This window comes from Nomascus leucogenys, chromosome 2 (genome assembly GCF_006542625.1).
Source record: "Nomascus leucogenys isolate Asia chromosome 2, Asia_NLE_v1, whole genome shotgun sequence".
NCBI classification, from domain to species: Eukaryota; Metazoa; Chordata; class Mammalia; order Primates; family Hylobatidae; genus Nomascus; species Nomascus leucogenys.
In genome coordinates this window covers 155,595,974-155,623,076 of record NC_044382.1, presented here as the reverse complement: position 1 = coordinate 155,623,076, position 27,103 = coordinate 155,595,974, and the positions used below count along the sequence as shown (strand labels likewise).

At 47.7% G+C, this 27,103-nt stretch overlaps 1 protein-coding gene and 1 non-coding gene across 5 annotated transcripts in view; one reads left to right on the top strand and one right to left on the bottom strand.

The window, feature by feature from the left end:
* Positions 1-27,103, top strand: part of ANKRD11 (ankyrin repeat domain 11) — a 216,165-nt gene that overhangs the window by 33,152 nt on the left and 155,910 nt on the right. The window lies entirely within an intron of this gene.
* LOC115831803 lies at positions 15,283-15,389 on the bottom strand. The gene has a single exon (XR_004027299.1). It is a non-coding gene; the product is annotated as a U6 spliceosomal RNA (small nuclear RNA).

The following is a 27,103-nucleotide window of genomic DNA, read 5'->3' as shown; positions in this document are numbered from 1 at the left end:
AACCCTAGAAGCACCCAGGGGAGCAGCTTGAGGAACCCTAACAGCACCCAGGGGAGCAGCTTGAGGAACCCTAGAAGCACCCAGGGAAGCAGCTTGAGGAACCCTAACAGCACCCAGGGAAGCAGCTTGAGGAACCCTAACAGCACCCAGGGGAGCAGCTTGAGGAACCCTAGAAGCACTCAGGGAAGCAGCTTGAGGAACCCTAACAGCACCCAGGGGAGCAGCTTGAGGTAGCTGCTGAGAGTCTGGCCTAGAGCCACTTTCATAGTGGCTTGGTTTAAGACAGATTTATAATTTGTGAAGGAGAAAATTGGCATTAATATATGAGCAGTGCTTATTAAAAATTAATTGCTTATCTGAGTGTAGTATGATTGTTTTAGAAACTTGCATTTTCTTAGGGATTTTTTACCCACTAGGTCAAGGATGTAAGATTTGCAACCTGCAGTAGAAGCCTTCTGTACCGTGTGGGTCGGATCCTTGCTGTGGGACCCAGCGTAGGCCTCAAGTGGTCTCCTTATCTGCCCATGTGTCCCAGGCAAGCCTGCAGAAGTTGTGGTCTGTGGCGTTGGTCTGTAAGCTACAACCGCCCACACTTGCTGGGCAGTGAGTGAGAGCAGCTCCTCAGGCTCTCTTGCTTGTGGTGCGGCTGTCGTTGCATTGGCTGTGGTTGTGTTGGCTGTGGTGTGCCAGGGGGTGTTGTGAAGCACTCCCCCGTGATGAGTTTAGCGTGCATGTCATTTGCATTGTGGAAGGACTGTTGTGAAACACGTCCTACCTGCTGGGTGCTCTTCTGTGTGCTCCATGTAGATCCACTCAGACAGTCTTGGGAACTCCTGAGGTGCGGGTGCTCCTCTGCCAGTTGAGGCACAGGGAAGTTGGGCCACTTGCCCAGGGCCCCACAAGTTGGAAGTGACGCCAGCACTGGACCCTGGACAGGCTGGCTCCAGAGTCCTGCCTCGGATTCACAAGTTCTGCCTCCAGTCATGTTTTGTAATACTTCCTGTTCTCCTTGGACAGGTCAATGGCATACGGTCTCTTTTGTTTGCCGCTGTGTCTTCAGTGCGTCACATTGTCCTGAGTGTGCTGTGCTTGTATTTTCCCATATATTTTCTCGTGCTTGAACAGATGCTTTGTGCTTTTATTTAAATAACATCTCTCTTGCCTCCTTTCTGTTAGTCACACTTTTTGAAGTACGCACTACAAGTGATGGTCAGCTGGCAAGCAGCTTTGTCCTAGGGGACACCTTGGCAGGCAGGGTGTGTTCCTGTGAAAGGTGGTTTGGCTTGTAATAGTGTGTCTGTGAAAGGTGGTTTGCCTTGTAATAGTGTCTGGGAAGGAAGAGAATTCTGTCTTGTGCTACTTAAATTAGTACTTTAGCTTAGTTGAAATTCCTATTAGAAGTTTTGAGGAGACTTCCATAAGGAAATATGTGTTCTCCAAGGGATTCCTCTTCCATTTTGAGTTGGAAGTTGTTATAAACGTAGTTATTTACCTCGAGCAATAATTTTCTTATTTCTGGGTTTTGAAACATTGATGTAAGCAAGCTGAAACAAAATTTAATGTCAGAGAAATAGTTTTTGAGAGTATCTAAGAAATGCACGTAATCCCTGAAGGGCAGGGCAATAAAAACAAAAAGGAGCCAAGATATTTATCTTGTTAAATACTATTATTAAAAAAACAACAAAAAAGAAATGTGCTTAAGATGTTATGCGCAGCCAGGCGTGGTGGCTCACATCTGTAATCCCAGCACTTTGGGAGGCCGAGTCAGGAGTATTGTTTGAGCCCAGGAGTTTGAGACCAGCCTGGGCAACATAAGGAGGCCCTGTCTCTATTTAGAAAATAAAATAAAAGATGATATGTGTTTATCCACGCATGTGTGATTGTGTGAAAAAGCCGGCGTGTGCAGTTTCTTTCAAGAAGGCCATGTGAAAACAAGAATCTAAAAGTAGTGAGGGAAATAGGACCTCTTAATTTTCAAAGATACCATCAAAGTATTCTTTTTTTTTTTGAGATAGAATCTCTCTCTGTTGCCCAGGCTGGAGTGCAGTGGCGTGATCTCTGCTCACTGCAACCTCTGCCTCCCAGGTTCTGGAGATTTTCCTGCTTCCTGCCTCCTGCCGCCTGCCTCCTGCCTCAGCCTCCCTAGCTGAGATTACAGGCTCCCGCCACCACACCCGGCTAATTTTTGTATTTTTAGTAGAGATGAGGTTTCACCATGTTGGCCAGGATGGTCTCAAACTCTTGACCTCAGGTGATCCACCCACCTCAGCCTCCCAAAGTGCTGAGATTAGCATTCTTGATTAAAAAAAAGTAAACGGCTGTGTCCTCACCCTCCGTGGTTTCTAACAGAAAGGTGTTACTAGTTTTAATCATGTCCAGGGTGTGAGAGAGAACTTGGGGTTCCTGGAGCCATTGGTGGCAGGACACCAGGCGTGGTTGGTCCTCCCTACCTTGCCCTCTCGGCTTGTGGCTCCAGGGGAGCGGAGTAATGGGTGCGCTTGGCTGTAATTCCTGTCTCTAAATTGCAAATGCGTTTTTTTTTTTTTTTTTTTTTGAGACAGAGTCTCACGCTGTTGCCCAGGCTGGAGTGCAGTGGTGTGATCTCAGCTTATGGCAACCTCCGCCTCCCAGGTTCAAGCGATTCTCCTACCGCAGCCTCCCAAGTAGCTGGGATTATAGGTATGCATCCCCATGCCCAGTTAATTTTTGTATTTTAGTAGAGATGGGGTTTCACCATGTTGTCCAGGCTGGTCTTGAACTCCTGACGTCAGGTGATCCACCTGCCTCGGCCTCCCAAAGTTCTGGGATTATAGATGTGAGACACTGCACCCAGCGCAAATGAGCTATTTGATACCAGAGGTTAAATTTTGAACGTCTGGACACATGTTTTAAAGATTTTTTAGGATTTTATTGCAGCTCGTACCCTAAACTTTAGATCTTAGATTACAAAAGTACAATTATACAGATAGTTGACTTTTCTTTTCAATTTTTAAGATTCACTGAAATACTTTTTCCGTCATAAATTGATGCATTTTAAGTATGCGGTTCAGTGACTTTTAGTTAAGTTTGCTTACTAAAAGTAATTTGTGAAATGGGCCAGGTGCGGTGGCTCTAGTCTGTAATCCCAGCACTTTGGGAGGCCGAGATGTGCAGATCACCTGAGGTCAGGAGTTTGAGACCAGCCTGGCCAACACTGCGAAATTCTGTCTCTACTAAAAATACAAAAATTAACCAGTCTTGATGGCATGTGCCTTTAGTAGTCTTAGCTACTTGGAAGGCTGACGTGTGAGGATTGCTTGAAAACTCGGGAGGCGGAGTCTGCAGTGAGCTGAGATCACACAACTGCACTCCTGCCTGGGCGTCAGAGTGAGGTTTGGTCTCAAAAAAAAAAAAAAAAAAAAGTAACTTGTGAAACCATCACCATAAAGCCAATTTTAGAAAATTTTTGTCACTTCAGTAAGATCCCTCCTGTCAATTTACAGTTAATCTGTTCACACCCCAGGCAACCACTAATCTACTGTCTCCATTGATTTGTCTTTACAGATAATTAACTTTTAAAACAAAAACCCGAAACACCCTTAAAACTATTAGCACATGACCCACTTGTTAGGCTAGTCTGTAGAGATCTAGTTTGGATTCTCACATAGGCCATGCCTTGGCAAACTTTTTCTACAGAGGACCAAGTGGTAAAGAACTTTGCCAGCCATAGGTCTGTCTGTTGAAACTACTTAACTTTGCCATTGAAGTGTAAGCATGGCTGCGTATGGCTGTGTTCCAATAAAACTAAAACTTCACAGAAGCAGTGCTTTGCTCACCTCTGATCACCCCGATCACCTCTGATTTAGGCCATAACTCTTAGCTGGGTGATGAGCCAGCTGGTCTTCCCATGGAAACCAGGATTGGGCCACGTGGTCATTTACATTTTCACTAGTCATTCTTATGGCTGATGGAAGACATATTTAGTTTCTGTGTGATACTAAATTGAACAAAATAGAATTTAGAATATCTTGACAGGCCAGGCATGGTGGCTCACGCCTGTAATCCGCCAGTTTTGGAGGCTGGGGTGGGAGGATTGTTTGAGGCCAGGAGTTAGAGACCAGCCCGGACACCATAGTGAGAGCCTGTCTCTGTAAAACAGAATGTTTTGAGAATTTGGAGAAAATAGGAGTTTAGGAATGTATGCATAGCGAAAGAGAGTTTGGGAATGATAATCACAAGAAAGGCTTAGAGCTTGAGATTGTCAGCCCTCGTCTGCAGTCAGTAGTAAAAGAAAGCGGGTCTAGAAGTTAAAACGAACTTTATACTTGCAAGTATTTGTTGAGGGTCACAGGAAAGTCCTAACTCCTTGTGCACCGTGGGAGGGAGGCACAAGTTTGTCCTGAGGGCCCATTAGGGTGTTGCTGTCACTGTAAAAGCTGTTCTTCTAGCCAGGTATACTTCGTTGTATTCTTGCATTCTGTCTCTGAGTCTTATGTTTTTGTTTGCTTTTTTACAAAATGGGGGTGAATGTCTTAGGTACTTGAATTTTAAGTGAGTAGAGAGAATTGATGGCATATTTTCAGGCAGCAGCCGGTTCCCCGGTCTGAGCCAGCTCCATGCGCAGGTCTTGATTTGGGTATGGAGGTTAAGAGGAAGTCAGGGTCGGAGTCAGAATCATGTACTCTCATCACTCAGGTTCTTCCCTGCAGCTGGAGCGGAGTGTGACACATTCAGTAACACAATTGTTTGTAAATCCTGAAGTCACTGGGTCTCTGAGAAACTGAGGGGAAAGAATGCCTTTTCCTGTTGTGAGATAAAGTACTCCCCAGTGCTTAGGCAGGGCTCCCCTTGCTTAGGAAGGGCTCCCTCAGGCTGCTCAGTGAAGCAGGAGGAGCTGGGACTTGTAGCCAGGACTGCATTCTTCAGCGTGGCTCTGCCTGTCTGTGTGACTTTGATCATGTCACCTGCTTTCTGTTGCCAGTATGTGAGCACCTTATCTAGCTCACCAGGTTGGTATGCACACTTCTTTTCTTTTTTTTTGAGACAGAGTTTCGCTTTTGTTGCCCATGCTGGAGTGCAGTGACGTGATCTCGGCTCACTGCAACCTCTGCCTCCCAGGTTCAAGTGATTCTCCTGCCTCAGCCTCCCGAGTAGCTGGGATTACAGGCATGCACCACCACGCCTGGGTAATTTTGTACTTTTAGTAGAGACGGGGTTTCTCCATGTTGGTCAGGCTGGTCTCGAACTCTCGACCTCAGGTGATCTGCCTGCCTCGGCCTCCCAAAGTGCTCGGATTATAGGCGTGAGCCACCACGCCTGGCCTGCACACTCCCTTTCTAAGTATAGAAGAACGTGGAAGGGGTGTGTGGGTATAATTAAAAAAAAAAAAATGCATTTTCAGAAATCCTTGTTTAAATTTGCCCCATTATAGCTGCCTTCTCTCTCCATGTCTGTGTTTCTTTTTTTCTGAGACAGGGTCTCATTCTGTCACCCAGGATGGAATGCAGTGGTGGGATCACGGCTCACTGTAGCCTCGACCACCCCACCTCAAGTGATCTTTCCACCTCAGCCTCCAAGTAGTTGGGACTACAGGCATGCACCGCCATTCCTCATGCCTGCAATTTTTTTTTTTTTTTTTTTTTTTTTTTTTTTATGAGACTGGGTTTCACTGGGTTGGTTAGGCAGGTCTTAAATTCCTGGGCTCAAGCAATCCTCTAGCCTCAGCCTCCCAGCATGCTGGGATTACAGGTGTGAGCCACCACACCTGGCCCATTTCTGTGTTTCTATTCTTGCATTTTCTTTTTCATTTGTGATTTGAAGTAGCAAAGAATAAAAGAAGCTGCTTTATGAAAGTTGATAGCTGCTACCAAGAACTAAATAAAATGGTGATATGGGCAAGTAAAACATGAACAGATGGTACTTTAGGTCTGGGGTGTGCGGTTTTGCTTGTACTCATAGAGTGAGCCAGAGGTGGGTGGTGATAGAAAGAGCTCTCCTGCCCTGCCCTGCCCGCATGCTGGGACTCACGTGCGCTCTGGTTGACGGGGCAGTGCTGGTGAGGGTTTTTCTAGGACTGCTAGTCCAGCACAGTCTCATCTTGGACTTTGAAAATGATTTTAGGGTACTGTAAGGCCTCATAAGCAGTTTAACTTTACTTTTAAATGTTAAATTCATTAAATTTGTGCAATTAAATGCCTACTTTTAATTAGGCATATTTGAAGATTATTTGGAAGGTATTTTTGTGCTTATGTCATTTATAAAATACTTCAATTTTTATTTATTTATTTATTTTTATTTATTTTTTTTGAGACGGAGTCTCGCTCTTTCTCCCAGGCTGGAGTGCAGTGGCGCGATCTCGGCTCACTGCAGGCTCCGCCCCCTGGGATTCACGCTATTCTCCTGCCTCAGCCTCCGGCATAGCTGGGACTACAGGCGCCTGCCACCTCGCCCGGCTAATTTTTTTTTTGTATTTTTAGTAGAGACGGGGTTTCACCGTGTTAGTCAGGATGGTCTCGATCTCCTGACCTCGTGATCCGCCCGCCTCGGCCTCCCAAAGTGCTGGGATTACAGGCGTGAGTCACCGTGCCCGGCTGAAAATACTTCAATTTTTAGTTTCAACTTTTGGTTTGAGAGTTTTAGCAATATAGTAGTAGTAAGGCTAATTTAAGAAAAAAGAAAATGGAGATTTGTGTTTAGATGCTGTAGTAGGTTTGCTTTGGCCAAGAGTTTGAGTACTTTGGTGTGATTTGGAACTCATGGTGTGAATTCTGACAGATCAGGGAGAAGTTTTTCTTGAGCACTAATATAACTTGTCCTTTCAATTCAGATTTTTGAGAAAAGGTTTCATCATTGGACTGTTTATGCTCATTTTACAGTTGAGACTTTTTATATTACATGGGAATAGTTTGCACATGTATTCTCCCTAACTAAAAACATCACCTATCTGGCTTACTGAATTCCTGTGCCCAGTGTCTGCAAGGTGCCCACTGTCTGCAGGGTGCCCACTGTCTGCAGGGTGCCCACTGTCTGCAAGGTGCCCAGTGTCTGCAGAGGTGCATGTGACAAAGTCATCCCTGCTTCAGTGAGCCCTGGGCTCAGTGAGAGAAGAGATGGCCCAACTCTCCATGCCTGTAATCCCAGCACTTTGGGAGGCCAAGGTGGGCGGATCACCTGAGGTCAGGAGTTGGAGACCAGCCTGACCAATATGGTGAAACCCTGTCTCTACTAAAAATACAAAAGTGAGCCAGGTGTGGTGGTGGGCGCCTGTTGTCCCAGCTACTTGGGAGGCTGAGACAGGACAATTGCCTGAACCTGGGAGGTGGAGGTTGCAGTGAGCTGAGATTGCGCCAGTGCACTCCAACTTGGGTGACAGAGTGAGACTTTGTCTCCCAAAAAAAAAAAAAAAAAAAAGACAAAGTTATTGTATTTTAGGAAAATATTAGATAAATGCTGGTACATGTAATAAATACATGATGATGGGCCAGGCATGGTGGCTCACGCCTGTAATCCCAGCACTTTGGGAGGCCGAAGTGGGTGCATCACAAGGTCAGGAGATCAAGACCATCCTGGCTAACACAGTGAAACCCCATCTCTACTAAATATACAAAAAAAATTAGCTGGGCGTGGTGGTGGGTGCCTGTAGTCCCAGCTACTTAGGAGGCTGAGATAGGAGCATGGCGTGAACCCGGGAGGCAGAGCTTGCAGTGAGCCAAGATCGTGCCACTGCACTCCAGCCTGGGTGACAGAGCGAGACTGTCTCAAAAAAAAAAAAACAAAAAAAACTTGATGATGGCAAAAACTGGGGAATGTGGTACTTAAATGAGTAAGTCTAGCAAACCCTGGCTGGAGGAACTTCTGGGTGGGGCAGAGGGACAACAGCAGAATGGATCTTGCCAGGTTTTTTTTTTGGAAACCTAAGGGAATAGAATAGAGAACATCCGGCAGGGTGAGGTAGCTCTTGTATGTAATTCCAGCACTTTGAGAGGCCGAGGCAGGAGCCCAGGAGTTATAGACCAGCCTGGACAACATAGTAAAATGCCCATCCCTCCCAAAAATTTAGAAAAACTAGCTGGCCATGGTGGTGCATGCCTGTAGTCCCAGTTACTCAGGAGGCTGAGGCGGGAGGATCACTTTGAGCCCAGGAGGTTGAGGCTGCAGTGAGCTATGATCATGCCATTACACTCCAGCCCGGGTGAGAGAGCAAGAGACCCTGTCTCTAAGAAAAGAAAAACCAGTGTGTCACGTGTAGTATAAGGTAATATTATTTCTGAATTTTTTTTTCTTTTTTTGAGACAGAGTCTCGCTTTGTTGCCCAGGCTGGAGTGCGGTGGCGCGATCTTGGCTCACTGCAAGCTCCGCCTCCCAGGTTCACGCCATTCTCCTTCCTCAGTCTCCTGAGTGGCTGGGACTACAGGCACCTGCCACCATGCCTGGCTTTTTTTTTTTTTTTTTTTTTTTTGTATTTTTAGTAGAGACGGGGTTTCACTGCAAGAGCCAGGATGGTCTCGATCTCCTGACCTCGTGATCCACCCGTCTCAGCCTCCCAAAGTGCTGGGATTACAGGCGTGAGCCACCTTGCCTGACCTATTTCTGAAAATGTTTGTTTTGCTTGGGTGTGGCATGGCTTCGGCCAAGGCATATATATATATATATTTTTGAGACGCAGTCTTGCTCTGTTGCCCAGGCTGGTGTCCAGTGGCATGATGTCGGCTCAGTGCAAGCGCCGGCTCCTGGGTTCACACCATTCTCCTGCCTCAGCCTCCCGAGTAGCTAGGACTACAGGCACCCGCCACCACACCTGGCTAATTTTTTTGTATTTTTAGTAGAGACGGGGTTTCACCATGTTAGCCAGGATGGTCTCGACCTCCTGACCTCGTGATCTGCCCGCCTCGGCCTCCCAAAGTGCTGGGATTACAGGCGTGAGCCACCGCACCTGGCCTTTTGTATGTTTAGTAGAGACGGGGTTTCACCATGTTGACCAGGATGGTCTCGATCTTCTGACCTTGTGATCAGCCTGTTGGCTCCCAAAGTTTTAGGATTACAGGCGTGAGCCACCGTGTCTGGCCCAGGTTTTGTTTTTAATCATGGATTATACTCAGAAATGTGTGAGAGCTTCTGGCCTGAATCAGCTTGAAGGCACTGTTCACTTCTTGAGAGTATGGTTTGTTTTATTTTTGTAACAGGTATCTGTCGAACGGTTACTGTATGTCAGGTCCTAGCCTAGGATACTGGGATAGAGAAACGAATGAGGCCGTCAAGCCCTGTACTTTAGGAACTCTTTGCCTGATATGAGAAAACCATTTCTATAAAACAGTTATTATGATCTTTTTTATTGATTCCAATGTGCACAGTTTTTTTACAGCTCTGAAGTGAGGATGTCTGTGGACAGGCAACTTTTTTTTTTTTTTTGAGACAGAATCTCACTCTGTTTCCCAGGCTGGAATGCAGTGGTGCAGTCACAGCTCACTGCAGTCTCCACGTCCTGGGCTCAAGCGATCCTTCTGCCTCGGCCTTCTGAGTAGCTGGGGCTTCAGGCAGACACCACCACACCTGGCTAATTTTTAAATTTTTTGTAACGACGGGGTCTGACCATGTTGCCTAGGCTGGTCTCGAACTGCTGAGCTCAAGACAGTATTTGTAATGTTGCTGTAATTTCTTGCAAGTGGGTGGACCTAGTCATTGCTGTTCAAACTGTCATCAACTCACTTGAGTTATATATGTTGTTACTGTATATAGTACTAAAAGTGTTAAGCGTAGTTGATGTTAGAATGTCTTTAGATTCAGCCTTAGAAATGGAAAACAAGCAGTGGCCACATAGCAGAAGGCTGGTTCATGTCAGTATGTCAGTGAGGTGCGAGGTCGCCACTGGTCTGATGAGTCCATTTCATAATTTCTTGCAGAGCAGTAACTAGGCACTCCATGGACCAGGGAAGAAGGATGGTGAACAGATGCGGCTCTGCTCACCTGCGAGCTGAGGAGTGCCTGTCCTGCTCCACGCACTCCACACCTGCCCTCGGATGAGCAAAGCAGAGGCTCTCGCAGGAGGCAGCTGTCTGGAGGGCGAGGCAGCGTTTGGCGGTTTTTTTTTTGTTTTGTTTTTGTTTTTTTTTTTAGCAGCAAAACGAATGGAATCATCAGATGACTTGATATGTTGGGGGGAAATGTCATGTAAGGCATAGTGGTGGCCCTAGGAACATGTGGCACCTCAGCTCGGTGGCCTTCATCCTGCCTTCCGAGGAGAGGGCTCCTGACATGTGACACCTCAGCTCGGTGGCCTTCCTCCTGCCTTCCAAGGAGAGGGCCCCTGACTTGGGTTCTGCCGGATGAGGTAGGAGTTGACCAGATGCACAGAAGGGTGGTGGGGTCTGGAAAGAATCAAATGCTGGTTGGTGTGGCCAGGATGGAGGCAGTGTGGGTGGGACCTGTTGGAGGGAGGGTGGGGTCTTCAAAGATCTGTGGGGCCCTGAGGATTATAGAAAGGAACTGAAGGTGAATTCCAGAGGAATTCTTGTAGTATGTGTTAGTTGGTATGTATTAGGATTTTTTTTTTTTTTTTTTTTGAGATGGAGTCTTGCTCTGTCATCTAGGCTGGAGTGCAGTGGCGTGATCTTGGCTCACTGCAACCTCCAACTCCCAGGTTCAAGCGATTCTTCTGCCTCAGCCTCCCCAGTAGTTGAGACTACAGGTGCTTGCCACCATGCCCGGCTAATTTTTGTATTTTTAGTAGAGACGGGGTTTTGCCATGTTGGCCAGGCTGGTCTCAAACTCCTGACCCCTGGTGATCCACCTGCCTTGGCCTCCCTAAGTGTTGGAATTAGAGGCAGGAGTCACCGCATCAGGCCTTTATTAGGATATTTTGTGTTTAAAAATACAGAAGTTATTTTGTAGCCAAAGTTATAGAAAGTAAAGCTTAGTAGGGATCAGTGGCAAGGCTCCCACAGTAGACAGGAAAGGATGGGATTTTTGGAAGGATTGGCCATGGGCAGGAAGAATCCTGGTTCCTCCAGAGAAAAGGTGCGGGTGTGGAGGTGGCCGTTGTAGAAGCTGAGGGCCTGCGTGTCTGGATGCAGTGTTCTTAGGGCCAAAGGTGGCTGTGTAGGAGGAGTGAGAACAGGTGGAGTGTGGGCACTTAGGGTACGAGGCCAAGCGTGGAGCATTGTTGTAGGATTGTGGACCACAGCAGGGAGTGTGAGTGCACGGATGGGGATCACGAGGACCCTCTGATTCATAGGACTGTGGACGACAGCCGGGATGTGGGTGCATGGATGGGATCACGAGGACCCTCTGATTTGGGTGTTAGCTTTGTGGTTGCCACACTCTAGATCGTGCTATGTGATGTTTCTTTGGCACCTCAGGCCCCCTTGTTGAGGTTCAGTGATATCTGATGCAGAGACAAGGGTGTTGGGGTGTTTGTGATAAGGCACTGGATAGGGAAGAGAGGGAGGCATCTAGGGACCACTGTCTTTAGGAGTTTAATGAGGGCAAGGAATGGGGTAGTAGGAGACAGGGCAGCAATAGTGATTAAACTTTTGGCACTAATGGATTACAAATATGCATTGGAGGTGAGGAGGCCACTGGTGTTGGACGTGGAGCTTTGTGGTTGGAACGATGGATGGGCCCTTTGTGTGGGGGTCATGCAGGCAGGTGCCCGGTGGCTTTCATGCAGTGTCTTTGCAGGGTGGGGAGGGATGGCACGCATTCAGTTGGTGGCAGGTTGTGTTGGGTCCTTTCCAAGCTTTGCTTCATTCAGGCTTTAAGCAGGACCTGGCCCGTGAGGCACTTGGTGCAGAGTGAGAACACCTTGGCTGTCCCTGGAACTGCAGGGACAGAGGGTGTGTGGCAGGGTGACAAGCGGAGAAGCAGCTGTGGGGGGGCTGGCGAGAGCCTCTGTGCCCCAGAGTGGAGGAGGAGAGAAGCGGATGCTCAAAGTGTGAGTGGGAGGCTGTGTGTGAGAAGGGCCCCTGGGTGCTCACTGGACAGGAAGCTGCTTGCTGGGCGTGGCTGTGGCCGGTGCCACTGTCATTGTGTGTCCCGGGTCCTGCCACAATGATCTCAGGGCTTCACCTCACAACCCTTGATGGCCTGGCAGCCAGAATTGAGTCTGTGGGGTTTTTTTGGTTTTCGTTTTTGTTTGAGACAGGGACTTGCTCTGTCACCCAGGCTAGAGTGCAGTGGCATGATCACAGCTCACTGCAGCCTCTGCCTGTTGAACTTAAGTGATCTTTCCTTCTTAGCCTCCCTATTAGCTGGGAGTACAGATGCGTGCCACCACACCTGGATAATTTTTGTGTTTTTTGTAGAGATGGGGTTTTGCCTTGTTGCCCAGGTTGGTCTCGAACTCCAGGGCTCAAACGAACTGCCTGTCTGGGCCTCCCAAAGTGCTGGGATTACAGGCATGAGCCACTGTGCCTAGCCACCTTAGTGTTAAACTGTTTAGATGCAGCTGTCACAGAAGCTTTAGGAGAACCTCACCTGTTTTCATATTAGAAACTTTTTTCTTGTTCTTGACAGTCTGTATCCCAATAGCTCATTCATTGAAAACTCGCCCAATTAGGGACTGATCAAGGATTTTCTACCTACGGCCTTCATGAAATGCAATTAGAAGTCCTTTTTAAAGTTTGTTTTTTTTAAAGATGGTGGTTCTAAGTGTGGATCCATCTGAAGAACAAAACAAAGCTTCATATTCTTTTAGGCAGGAACATATACTAGGCTGGTTTTTCTTTTTTTTTTTTAAACAAAATCTTTTTTTTTTTTTAATTTTTTTTTTTTGAGACGGAGTTTCGCTCTTGTTGCCCAGGCCAGAGTGCAGTGGCACGATTTCCGCTCACCACAATGTCCGCCTCTTGGGTTCAAGTGATTCTCCTGCCTCAGCCTCCCGAGTAACTGGGATTACAGGCATGCACCACCACACCTGGCTAATTTTGTATTTTTAGTAGGGAAGGGGTTTCTCCATGTGGGTAAGGCTGGTCTTGAACTCCTGACCTCAGGTGATCTGCCTGCCTTGGCGTCCCAAAGTGCTGGGACTATAGGCGTGAGCCACCGTGCCTGGCCTCAAAATCATTTTTTTTTTTTTTAAATACAGTTATTTCCTGATTTTGTTGAAGAGGATGTTAAGATATCAGAGTAAGAATTCAGGTGTCAGGCAGGGCATTGCCCCTGTGTTTGTGATGATTGCTGTCTTTGTTTCCCACTTTGGAGTAGTAGCCTGAGCATTTGGAGGAGCACAGATCATCCTCAGCCTTTGTGGCTCCTTGGGGCTGGGGCACTGGTCCTAGGTATGTTTGCAGGTTGGGGTGGAGGATGATAGTGACGTCCATGAGAGGTGTGATGTTGCTTCAGGGGCAGCATCTTACGCCCCAAGGAGATGACCTCTTAGTTTACCTGAACCTCAGAGAGGCTGAATTTGCTCAGCCAGTGGTTCGAACTGGCTGAGCAGTGGTTGAACTAGGGTTGGACCTGTATATATTAGTTAAAGAAAACAGCTTGCCTCCCTTCCCTTACTAATTCATTGGTTAATACCATGTCCAAACAGCCTATTTTACTTCTGTAAACAAGCGACATGGATAAGGGCTTAGCTTTCTGGGAAGAAATGAGCCATTAACATTTGCCTCCTCTGAGCTGGGCCAGCCGTGGAGAGATGGGGAGTTCAGTTGGTGAGTGCCTGGGCACCCTCAATCCAAGGGGCCAGCACACCTGGATGCTGAGCCTCCAGGTGGGTGGTGCAGGGCAGGTGCTGAATGGGTCTGTGTGGTAGGTCTGCAAGGGTGGCAGTGTGCCACTGTCCGGGTGGGAGCATGCCTGCTCCTGTGGTGATGTCCTCTGAGGTCTCTGCTTCTTTTTGTAGGTGGTGGTTCCCTGAGCTTAAGCCCCTCATGCATTTCTCACACTCTTGGGTTACTTGGTTGTTGCATCATAGTTGATCTTTATTTGGTAGAATTTGTCTTTTTTTTTTTACATTTTGTTTATTTATTTATAACAGAGATGGGATCTGGCTGTGTTATCCAGCCCGGTCTTGAACTCATGGGCTCAAGCCATCCTCCTTCCTGTTTTCCAAAGTGCTGGGATTACAACGTGAGCCACCATGCCTGGAGTAGAATTTCTAAAAGTAGTCTTGTATGCTGATAGACCCTGAAGGGGCCCATGATAGCTTTTCTTTTCCTTGCTTTTGGAGAAGAAACAGTGGGCAAAGTTTGATGATTGGATTTCAGGTGAAATCAAAGTCCAGGGCTGAACTAGCTCCAGGGTAATGCTGATGGCAAACCCTACACAACCCCTGCACTCTACCCCCCCAAAGTAGGCCGTTGGCACTTTCTGGAGCCCAAAGATGTTTAATACTCACCTGCTCTTCCCAGCAAGTCTGTCACGTGCAAGGAGTTGCAGTGAGTGGCAGCCTGTTCAGAGTTGTAGTTCAGGGAGGACGCGTTGCTAGAGCGGGCTTTGGGCAGGAGCATTTATCTCACGGAGACAGTCTTCTGCTCACTGCATTTCTACCTGGAAGGGCATACAGAGTGTTTCCTCTGCTTGTGATTTTAAAACTTGCATATCAGTATCTACGTGTTTTGAGTCTTACTAGTATTTTATGCAGGAACACACAAAAAAAACTTAACTACCTTTTTTGTAAAATAGCGAAGTCAGTTGTTACTTGTTTCAGATTTGAACTTTTCATTAACCTTTGTCCCAGCCTTGGTGAGTTTCAAGGTACTATGGAAACTGTATTCTTGGTCTGCAGAGTTTTTGCCTCCCTGTCCAGCCCGACAGGCCGCTTTGTCTCTGCACACCTCTCCTTCGGTGTTGACGCCAGCCCAGCACGGCAGCCGTAGTTGGCACAGGCTTTGTTGGCACTGTCCTTCAAGAACAAGCCTCTGCCCTCCCAGCAGGCTTGCTCTGCACTCACGGGCCTTGCTCCACCTTCCTGTGCAGATCTGTTTCTTAATGCATCTTGGTCGTAGATCATCACTTTTCACCCCTATTCAATTCATCCAGCTTGTGTATCTTTACATGTAAAAAAGGGGTGTTCCCGCTCTTAAGAATTGCATTTCTCTTGCTTGCAAAAACTGGTTGAAAAGGCTTAACAGGTCTGGTAGCCTCCTGGGTGCGGAGGGTATTGCCTAAAGAATTTTCCATGCGTGGCAGGCAGCTAGTAGGTGTGTGTCTGGCACCCTTCCATGTGGGTGGTGCCTACACTAGTGGTGCAGGGTGGTGCTTGCTGTGGGAATGGGAGCACCCTGTGTATCTCCTGTCTCTTACTGACTGGAAGGCATCTGATGCCTTGCAGTGCAGGTCCCAATTTGTGTGTGTTTTTTTTAAAGTATGGAATGCTTCACAAATTTGCATGTCATCATTGCACAGGGGCTATGCTAATCTTCTCTGTGTTGTTTGAATTTTTAGTACATGTGCTGGCCAAAGCGAGCATGCCATGCTTGCCTTGACTATGAACAGGTTCAATGTGAAATACTTCACATTTGAGGCTGGGTGCGGTGGCTCACACCTGTAATCCCAGCACTTTGGAGGCCAGGGCGGGCAGATCACTTGAGGTCAGGGTGAAACCCTGTCTCTACTTGAAAATGTAAAAATTAGCTGGGCGTGGTGACGCATGCCTGTAATCCAAGCTACGTGGGGGCTGAGGCAGGAGAATTGCTTGGGCCTGGGAGGCAGAGATCGCAGTGAGCCAAGATTGCACCATTGCACTCCAGTCTGGATGACAGAGCGAGATTCTGTTTCAAAAATATAAGAAAAAAATGAAATACTTCACATTTGAAAAACTTCCTGCCTAGAGGAAAAATCCTTGCTTATGTGTAATGAAAGAGGCAGAGCCTAGGTGCTGTGGTGAGGTGTTGAGTGACAGTGTCAGGGCCCTTGGGAAGTGGTGGCTGGCTTGTGCTGTAAGGGGCAGGAGCACTGGAGGCTTACCAGGCCGTGATGGGGTTAGAGTGAGAATGGGGCACACACCTTCCTGCCGCTGGGGAGCAGGGTAAACAGCAGAACATTGCTGTGAGCGTCTAGGTTCCAGCAACATTCCTGGTGGGTGGTGAGGAGGAAAGGACTAACCGTGTCAGCACATGGCCTTTGTGGGACACAGGCCTCCTCCCTGGAGCTTCAGCTTCATCTGGAAATGAGTCTTCAATGTGTAAAACCATTCATTCCTCAGTGATGCCGTCCAGCTGGTGGAAACATAGGTTTGTTTTCACCTAAAATCTAGGGGTATTGAGAGACATAGAAACACAGACAAACAGTGTGTGGGGGAAGCTGTGCATAAAGGGGTGTTTGTGGGATTGTCTTTACGCAGGATCCAGCTTGAGCCAAAATGGGGGAAGAGTCTTGGTCTCTACGAAACAGGTGGTTTCCTGAGACAGATTCAGAAGCATTTTCTAGAGAAGCTCTGCTGCATCCCTCCATTGCATTCAAAACATCGTTTCTAATTAGTTTTGAGAGTGTAGAGTTAGAGTGTAGAATATTGAAATTAAATCCTTAGTGAGGAAAGCGTAGACGTGACTCGGCACGTTCTCCAAAGCAGTGGCACCAGTGGGTGGTGCGTTGTCAGCTGGGGTGTCCTCCCTCTGCCGAGCCTCCTCCCCCTGCGGCCTTCGCCTTGGCCCTCGGTGCACTGCATCGGTGTGCCATGTGCTCACTGTGCACAGACCTTTCATACTGATGAATTCATGTTTATTACTTTGTAAAAAGTTTATTTCTTGGATCTTAGTCACGGCTAACCTTGATTTTGCTTTCAGTACAAGGATTTTTAATTTCTAGCCTGGGTTTGAGTTGTTTGAACGGAGGTCTGGTGACTTTGGGAAAGGTCTTTCCATGGATTATGGGGGGAGGTGCCTTTTTGGTGGGTGCCATAGTCGGCTGCCACCTTGCCATCCAGAGAGATTCCTGCTTGTGGACACTGTTCAGTTATGCAGGGTACATTTAATTTTTTAAGAATCAGGTTTGTGTATTTTTTTTTTTTTTGTAGGCGGAGTCTCGCTCTGTTGCCCAGGCTGGAGTGCAGTGGCATGATCTCGGCTCACTGCAAACTCCGCCTCCCGGGTTCATGCCATTCTCCTGCCTCAGCCTCCCGAGTAGCTGGGACTACAGGTGCCCACCACCACGCCCGGCTAATTTTTTGTATTTTTAGTAGAGGGGGGGTTTTACTGTGTTAGCCAGGATGGTCTTGATCTCTTGACCTTGTGGTCTGCCTGCCTTGGACTCCCAAAGTGCTGGGATTACAGGCATGAGCCACTGCGCCTGGCCAGGTTTGTGTATTTTTTAATAATTCTTTTTCTGAAGTTTTTTTCCTGACTGCTTTTGTTGCTGGGTGATGGAATATATTCTGACATTGGATGTGCAAGATCTTAAAAAAGTCTATGTAATAGAGTCTGTGTAAGAGAGCCTGTGTTGAGAAGTTCTGTAGCCTCTTCAGAATGAAAACTCATTGAAATATTTTAGGACTTTACTCCAGAGGGTTTTAGCACATGCATAGCGAGGAAACTTTTTTTTTTTTTTTTTTTTTTTTTGAGACGAAGTCTTGCTCTGTGGCCCAGGCTGGAATGCAGTGGCTCCATCCTGGCTCACTGCAAGCTCCGCCTCCCAGGTTCACGCCATTTTCCTCCCTCAGCCTCCCGAGTAACTGGGACTACAGGTGCCTGCCACCATGCCTGGCTAATTTTTGTATTTTTACTAGAGACAGGGTTTCACCGTGTTAGCCAGGATGGTCTCGATCTCCTGACCTCGTGATCTGCCCGCCTCGGCCTCCCAAAGTGCTGAGATTATAGGCGTGAGCCACCGTGTCTGGCCACAAGGAAACTTATTTTTTATAAACCACGATGCGCGCTCTGTTTCCGTTTTGACTGTGACACAGCCACACCAGGATTCGTGCACACTCACACGCATTGCCACACAGCCACACATGTGCCTGTTGATGCCACATGGATTTGTTTTCTGTCCTGGCAGGCTTGGAGGCAGGTAGCACCCTTTCTGTAGCCCCTTGCTGGGTGGTGCCTGGGTGTCCTCTGGCTTCTCCAGGGCTCTGCCCACGTTGCTGTGAGTTGGATTTTTTGTGGCCTTTAGTTTGTGCTTGATACTTTCTTTTGTTTTCTTCCTTTCCCTCTTCCCTCCTCCTCCCTCTACTTTTGAGACAGAGTTTTGTCGTGTCATCCAGACTGGAGTGCAGTGGTACTCACAGCCTGTGCTCACAGCTCACTGCAATGTTGACCTCCTGGTCTCAAGCAATTCTCCCACCTCAGCCTCCTGAGTACCTGGGACTACAAGTGCATACTACCATGCCCAGCTAAGTTTTTATTCTGTTTTTATTGTTACAAAGTTGAGGTTTCACTATGTTGCTCAGGCTGGTCTGAACTTGTGGCCTCAAGTGATCCTTCCCCTTCAGCCTTCTGGAGTTCTGGGATTACAGGCGTGAGCTACCACGCTGGCCCTAGACATTTTCTGGTGGCCTGCTTTTCCTAGTTCCACTGTTATTTAACCCTCCCCCCAGGGAACATGTACATTTTACATGAATATATTGATAAAATGTTCATTTTTAATCACAGCACACTGAATTCTTTCGGAGGAAGCCTCCTGATGTGAACCCTGCCATTGTCCCCTTGAGGACTGGAGAAGTAGGAGGAGGCAGGCAGATGGTTGTGGGTGAGCACTGAGGTAGAGGTTCTGTGTTTTAGACCTCAGTCCTGAAAGACTGTGATTTCCTCTGAGTCTCTGATTCTTTGTCAGATTCCTCATAAGAGCCAGGTCACAGATTATGGAGTTAAGGTAGTGGGCTGCGGCTCGGCCCCCACACCTGTGAGAGACGCAGGCCTCCTGCTGTGGGTGTGTGCAGCAGAGCTGGAGTCCTTGACTTCTCCGGAGGCCGCCCCTCAGTCTAGGTCAGCTGCACTGTCGGTAGTGTTAGAGTTGAGCTTACAGCTGGCTCTGTTGGTGATCATTGGGAATGAAAACGTTCCACAGAGTTCTGAGGTGGACGGAGTTGTGCTGAGAACACCTTTGATGTTGTGTGTGAGTGGTAGATGAAGAATAGAACAAGCTTTTCTTTGCTGATCGTGTGGTTGTATTCACAACCTCGATTGCTGAGGCGCTGTGGTGTGTTTCAGCTTCATCCTAAATAATCACATTGCATTTTAGATGGGTTTTCTCAGCCATATCCCTGGATCATTGTTTTACATGGAGAACTTTGACACTTGTTTTTTCTTTGCTGTAGTTTTTAGCACTAAAAGTGTATAAGATAGTCCCTGACTTAGCGATGGTTAGGATTTTTGACTTTACACTGGGTTTATTGGGAGGTAACCCCGTTGCAAGTCAAGGAACATTTTATCTCCTTAAAAGTAAAATCATTAATTTAGTGTTGTCTGCTTTTACATTTTTATATATTCAGAGATCCTATATATTTGTGCTTAGGATTCAGTTGTCTATACTGGAAAACAGCATTTTCCAAAAAAGTTTTCTGTTTACTGAAAACAGTGGGACTTACTTGAACCTTCAGTGCTGCGGGTAGCAAAGAAGACTCTGACTGGGACTGTGCATGTGCATTTGAACAACGTGCCACACAGAGGGAGTTTCCCATTGTGATGTTTATCTTCTGTGTGAATGGAAGAATACAGTTCTTTTTTTTTTTTTTGGTTTTGTTTTTCTTAAGAGAAAGGTTAAAATTTTTGTTTTTGTTTCTGTTTTTGTTTGAGGCAGGGTCTTGCTCTGTCATTCAGGCTGGAGTGAATGTGATCATTCAGGCCGGAGAGGCTGCAGTGGTGTGATCACAAACTCATTGGCTCAAGCAGTCTCCCATCTCAGCCTCTCCAGTAGCTGGGATCACAGGCATGCACCCCCACACCTGGCTAGTTTATTTTAAATTTTTTTATAGAGATGAGGTCTCACTATGTTGCCCAGGTTGGCCTTGAACTCCTGGGATCAAGCAGTCCTCCCACCTCGGCCGCCTAAATGCAGTAACATTTGATGACTTGAGATTTGAATACTGTAGCTTCGAAGGGACTGTGCTTGGTTCTTGGGGGCAATGCCTTCCAAACTGTCGATCATGACCTATTATGTCTTTTTTTAGAAAATTTTCTTGGATGGGCATGGTGGCTCATGCCTGTAATCCCAGCACTTTGGGAGGCCCAGGAGGGTGGATCACCTGAAGTCATAAGTTCAAGAGCAGCCTGGCCAACATAGTGAAACCCTGTATCTACTAAAAATACACACACACACACACAGACACACACACAGACACACACACACACACACACACACTAGCTGGACATGGTAGCACACGCCAGTAGTCCCAGCTACTTGGGAGGGTGAGACAGGAGAATTGCTTGAACCCAGGAGGCGGGCTGCAGTGAGCTGAGATCGCACCACTGCACTCCAGCCTGGGCAACAGAGTGAGACTCTGTCTCGAAAAAAAAAAGTGTTCCCTATCCCAAGGCCGTAAAGATAGCTTCCTATGCCTTCTGCATATTTTGTACTTTTGCCTTTTGCATTTACACCTTTAATGTATCCTAAATTGATTTTTGTGTATGGTGTGAGATAAGAAGCCAGCTGTTGCTAGTCTTCATGCAGACACCAGTTGAGCCAGCCTCCTGGGCTGTTGTTTCAGCCTCCTGGGCTGTTGTTCCAGCCTCCGGGTTGCGCACGCAGTTCGTGGACCCATCTCCAGTGCCCCTGCTGTGTCCGAACTTGCGGTGCCCTCCTGGCCAGCGGGCTCTCCTTGGGACACTGCCACGTGCCTTCATGGTGGATTCTGCCTGGTGTTGGTGTCTAGAAATATAATGGACTTGTGTATATTCATCTTATATTTTGTATCCAGGAATTTTTCTTTCTACAGATGAGGACCCTAAGAATGATTTTAACCATGGCTGCCCGACTCCACAGCCCCTGGGCCTGGTTTGCATCATGCACTGCCCCGCACTGACCCATAGGAGATTGAACTGGGCACAGCGTCGAGGTGCCCTGGAGGGTGGGTTGCTGGAACTGGGAGTGGCATTAGGAGCAGTGGAGAGGCACGGCGGAGGAGCGGATGCATGGGAGGTGCAGAGGCCAGAGAGAAATGAGAGTGGCCAGGGCACCACAGCCTCCCTACCAGACAGGAAGAGCCAGAGAGAGCTGGTCTGAGGGACAGCATCTCTAGTCTTGAGTCCATGGCTTTCATAAACCCCCTGGACATCTGGTGAGTGGGCTCTCCGGAGAGATGTCAGGTTGGAGAGAGCTCTGGAGGACTGTTTGCTCAGGGAAGATGGTGGAATGCTGGGAAGTGAGGGGCTGCTCAGTGAGAGAGTGGGAGGCACAGAAGAGCAGAAAGAAGAAGAGGTGAATGAGGAGAGAGGAGGAAATAGGGGTGTGGAGGAGTCAGTGGGAGGCGGGAGGAGCCAGCCTGTTGGCTGCACTGGTTTGGGAACATTAGAGTGAAGAAAATAGATGTTGGGGCAAACAATACAGTCTTTCACTTTTTGGTATTTTTTTGGTGGCTTTTTAAAAAATTCTCTGTCATATTAGCATATTAGCATCATGCTTGGTTCATGGAGTGAGAGTCCACTGTTGTTGGCCCTCTTCATAAGTGGACATTCCTTCTCTGTTTCTAGGTTAGAAGGTATGTGCTGCCCTTTCAGTGATGGATCTGTTCGCTTCGTTCCTTTCCCTGTTGTGAAAATGGTCGCACACAGGCTGATGTCATTTGGGTGTGTGTCGTCATTTTTTTCTGTGACGTCTCCTTCCTCGTATGTCACTTTTTAGGAGATTGGGGACAAATGTTCTAAATTCATCAACTGTCACCATCTTTAGTTTAAAGGAAACTACTTTGAGTTTCCTACCTTTCTCTTTTTTTAAAAGATGTGGTTGATAAATGTATATTAAATTTTATTCAGTTAGCTTAAGAAAGTAGATAAGTTTATTGAAGAGCAAAACACAAAGTTTCGGCAGTACCTTTGTCTAACCTTCAGGGGTCTCTGACAGTTCTCTAGTTATTAATTCCCTCACAGTTACCTCAGGGGATTAGAATAATTTTATTAAAACAAAAATACAGTAAAAGTTTTTTGGTTTTTCAAGTATCCTCCATTGACTTGTCAGTGTTGACAGTTAACTTTTTATTTTGTATCTGAAGAAGTATCTTAGAGGAATAGTCATTCCAGGAAGAAGAGCTCTGATGGCCGATGCCCCTGCGTCTTCTTTTCCTCCTGCTTCAGTCCTGCTCCTGCGGAACAGCTGTCCTGTTTGTTCTGTCCCGACACCCAAGGCAGATGTCGCTTGAGGCTCTTGTATAATACTTGCTGTTAGAGACAGTGGTCTTTTCTGCTTGAATCTCTTGTTGATGAATGTCATCTGTCAGGAGAAACTTGGATTTTTTTTTTTTTTTTTTTTTTTGAGACCTAGTCTCACTCTGTTGCCCAGGCTGGAGTGCGGTGGCACGATCTCGGCTCACTGTAACGTCCACCTCCTGGGTTCAAGCAATTCTCGTGCCTCAGCCTCCCATGTAGCTGGGACTACAGGTGTGAGCCATCACGCCCAAATCATTTTTGTATTGTTAGTACAGATAGGTTTCACGGAGTTGGCCAGGCTGGTCTCGAACTCCTGACCTCAGGTGATCCACCCACCTCGGCCTCCTAAAGTGCTGGGATTACAGGCATGAGCCACTGTGCCCGGCCGAATTATCACGTTTTAATAGAAAATTTTAGTCCACTTTCCCACATGGGGAATCTTTCCTTTTGCTGGGGGTCTGCAGCCATATTGTTGGAAGAATGTGTGACCCTGCAAAACCCTCTGCTCTCAGCAGCACCTGCTGGGCTGGTGGGCGTGCCCAGCACAGCTCCAGGACACAACTGGCTGTCCTTGAAACGTGCAGTGATTCAGAGGTGATGGGCGGCACCAGCACCTTGAACTGAATGCAGAAGTTAAAGTGAAAAAGGCTTCCTATTCCTTGAGCGGACAGACCGAAAGCACGTGTGTGTGTGTGTGTGTGTGTGTGTGTGTGTATGTGTATGTGTGTGTGTGAAGAGCTGGTGGCTGTGGGTGCGTCGGTTGGTCTGTTCCTTGAGTGGACAGTCAGTTGGTCTTGGGATCCCAGCAGGACAGAACGAAAGCACATCTGTGTGTGAATGTGTCTGGAATTGGTTCGTTCCAGTGGGTTCTTGGTCTCGCTGACTTCAAGAAAGAAGCCGTGGACGCTCGCGGTGAGTGTCACAGTTCTTAAAGATGGTGTGTCCGGAGTTTTTTCCTTCAGATGTTCAGATGTGTCTGGAGTGTTTTTCTTTTGGTGAGTTCGTGGTCTCGCTGACTTCAGGAGTGAAGCTGCAGACCTTGGCGCTGAGGGTTACAGCTCATAAAGGTAGTACCCAAAGAGTGAGCAGCAGCAAGATTTATTGTGAAGAGCGAAAGAACAAAGCTTCCACAGCATGGAAGGGGACCCTAGTGGGTTGCTGCTGCTGGCTCATGCGGCCAGCTTTTATTCCCTTATTTGGCCCTGCCTGTGTACTGCTGATTAGTCCATTTACAGAGCGCTTATTGGTCCATTTTACAGGGTGCTGATTGGTCCATTTTTAGAGAATGCTGATTGGTGAGTTTTTAAACCTTTAGCTAGACACAGAGTGCTGATTGGTGAGTTTACAAGCCTTTAGACACAGAGCACTGATTGGTGAGTTTACAAACCTTTAGCTAGACAGAGAGCGCTGATTGGTGAGTTTACAAACCTTTAGCTAGACAGAGAGCGCTGATTGGTGCATTTTTACAGAGTGCTGATTGGTGTGTTTACAGCCCTTTAGCTAGACAGAGAGTGCTGATTGGTGCGTTTTCACAGAGTGCTGATTGGTGTGTTTACAAACCTTTAGACAGAAAAGTTTTCCAAGTCCCCACCCAACCCGGAAGCCCAGCCGGCTTCACCTTTCATGGAGAGCTGGTGGCTGTGGGTGTATCGGTTGGTCTTGGGCTCCCGGCAGGTGAGTGTTTGCACCTGGGTCCTTACCCTGCTTCACCCAGCCGTCCGCATGGACACTTCAGTTTGTCGCGGGTTTTCTTGTGCCTTGGTGCAGTCTCACCAGTTAGAGCATAACTTCCTTAGGGCAAGGCTGCCCCAGACACCCGGTGTGCTCGCTGCGTCTCCATCCAGTGCTTTCCTGTCTTAGTTATTAGATGCTCATCAAACATGAGGCCACTAGAATCTAGAAGACATTGGCTAGAGTCCTGAGACCTCGTGTGTGTGGTGTGGCTTTGTGAGTCTGTGCCCATCCCACACGCCACTCTTTAATAAGAGCAGATTTTGGACCCCAGGAGACATCTGTTGTGGAATTTATAGGCATGGATTGTCGGGCCAACTTTCCTTCTGCTGATTAGCTGCTGACCAGCCGCATGCTTCTGCAGCCTCACAGTGACAGGTGGGGCTCAGGTGGTCTGGGCAGCGGGGAGGCACAGGACTGCACGATGCTACTCCTCCTGGCTGCAGCGACTTGGCTGGATTCTCTCATTTTTATGGCTTTCTTTCTCAGACTAGGTCTTTCTGACTTGCGTGGAGAAGAAGAGTATGAGAATTGTCAAGTTAGAGAAGAATTGCTTTATGGTCATTATTTCGACAACTGTATGATTTGGAGTTTGGGTGAAGAAGGGCTAGATCAGTTATTATTTTTTTTATTAGATTTACTTGGAAAACATTTAAAAAATTGCAGCCTTCACCCCCAGACACACAGAATCCATAGTGTCTTGAGGAGGTGAGTGTGTGTGTGTAGGGCGCACCATGGGTGAGTGGCGTCTTGGAGGCACTGGGGTGCAGCTGCCGTGTGGCCCTTCTCTTGGTCCTGTTTGCATTTGGTGCCTGTTGTTTATTTCTAGTGGTTGGTGCAGGCCAGGCAGGGTAGGTGGGCATCCTTCCTTCTCTGTAGATGACACACGAGGGGCATCTTCTCAGAGTAACCAGCTGGGAGCTGGAAACTTCTGTATTTAGAGGCCAGTGTCCTGTCCATGTCCCCTTCCGTCTTATAGTGTGGTTAAACAATCAAATGTTACTAATACCAGATGTCGATGTAGCTGTATTCTCAGGAGTTCTTGGATTCTGAGGCAGAGAGCAGCCCCGCTTCTGTCCACAGTGGAGCTCTGGGGCTGGAGAAGGTGGTGTGCCCGGTCCCCGTGTCCAAGCCCGTTCCTTCTCTCTTACTCTCGTGAAGGTGGCATGCCCAGCCCTGGCGTCCAAGCCTGTTCCTTCTCTCTTACTCTCCTGAAGGTGGCATGCCCAGCCCTGGCGTCCAAGCCTGTTCCTTCTCTGCTGCACTCCTGCTGCTCCTTTAGGGAGGCCTTTTAGTGTTGCTGGAGCTGGGACTGGTGGCCAACACCGTGTCTCTGTTCTGAATGGTATGTTTGAAAGCCTGTCGGTGGTAGTGAGGTGCAAAGAAAAAGGAGTCTGAACTTGGCATGCTGTTAGGTTCCTGTGCTGTCAGGAAGTGGAAAGTCTGCAGAGGAGATAATGGACACTTTCTTCCTAGAAATGGACTAATTAACTTGTAGGTTAGCAGACTGAAAGAGCCTGGAGGGATCCATATGTTAGGGCCAAAGGATCCAGCCAGTCATGGCCACTCAGCTGGGCCTTGTCATGAAACCCTCTTGAAGGGGAGGCCTCCTTACTGTCTTCCTTTTTCATTTCTGAATTACTCTTGTCCATAAGCTACATCTTACGGTGAACGTCCATCTGTTCCAAAGAAGCTGAATGTATCAAAAGGGTAAAATGCTCAGAGGCCAAGGGAGAGCTGTTTTTATTATGGCAATGCTTGTATATAATGTGGCCTGTGTCCATATATTTTGTGTGTGTGTGTGTGGTGTGTGTGTGTGTGTGTGTGTGTGTGTGTGATAGAGTCTTTGTCACCCATGGCTGGAGTGTGGGGCAGTGATAAAGCCCCCTGCAGCCTCGACCTCACAGGGTCAAGTGATTCTCCTGAGTAGCTGGGACCACAGGCGTGTAGCACCATGCCTAATTTTTTTATTTTTTGTAGGGATGGGGTCCCATTATGTTGCCCAGGCTGGTCTTCAACTCCTGGGCTCAAGACCATACTGTGATAGAGCATGAATGGGGGTGAGTGTGTGACTGATAAGGTCTCGGGTATGGTGGTGACATAGTATAAAAATATAAAAGCAATACATGTCTCTCTAGAGAATTTGAAGAATATTGAGAAGTATAAGGAAGAAAGTCAAGACCTGAGCTTGACTTTGAAGAATGAATAGGTGTTTGCCAGGTGGACACAGTAGAAAAGGGCTTTCTAGGAAGATGGAGAGGGACCCTCCTGAACTGGAAGGTGCTTGCGGTTGCTCAGAGGCTGGGGAGGCAGCCAGACAGCAGCCCTCAACACAGTGCGTGCCACGGGCTGTGGGAGAAGGCTGCCACGGCGATGGGTCCTGAGGTCGCAAACAGCGGCTGCCAGCCTGGGGAAACACTGGAGTGTGTCCCATGTAGGAGTGAGAGCTTTTGTCCTGCGAAGCTTTTATTTTCCAGGTGTGTGTGTGTGTGTGTGTGTACTGCATCACGATGTACAACATAAATATATTCCTTGTTAGCCCAGTGACTTCTGTACACCAGACTGAGGTGTAAATAAGTGAATCAGATGTGGCAGATTCTCCCCTTAGCTCTGTGGGGAATAAGTTGATGGTGTGTGTGGCTGGAGTTGGAGATAATTAAGTTGTTATGATGATGTAGGTAAAAAAATACTGAGACACTCTTGAACTAGAAATCAGGGCGGTGGCAGTAGGGAGGAGTGACAGTGATGGGGAGGAGCTGAAAATGGACAGGATTTATAAGTGGGCTTTTGATAGGGAGGAGGAGGCAGCTGGTTTCTGGCTTGGAGGGTTAGACAGTGGTGCCCTGCAGCAGGGCAGGGGATACATGACGGAGTGGGGTGAGGGATCTGTATGTGCACAGCCTGTGTGAGGAGAGCTGAGCTCAGTGGGAACGTTGTCTCTGATTGACAGTGTCTCTAGTTGGACATTGTTGCAGTGGGTTCAGTGGGTTCAGCTCTGATTGGCAGAGCTGGGATTCAGCAGCACGTCGTTAAAGCCAGAGGCAGGTGAGAGTGCCCGGGCAGTGGCTGAAGACAACATTGAGAGAGGAGGTGGAGGAAGGAGACGTAGCAAGTGAAACACAATGGAAACAAAGTTGGCAAGAGAAACCGGGAAT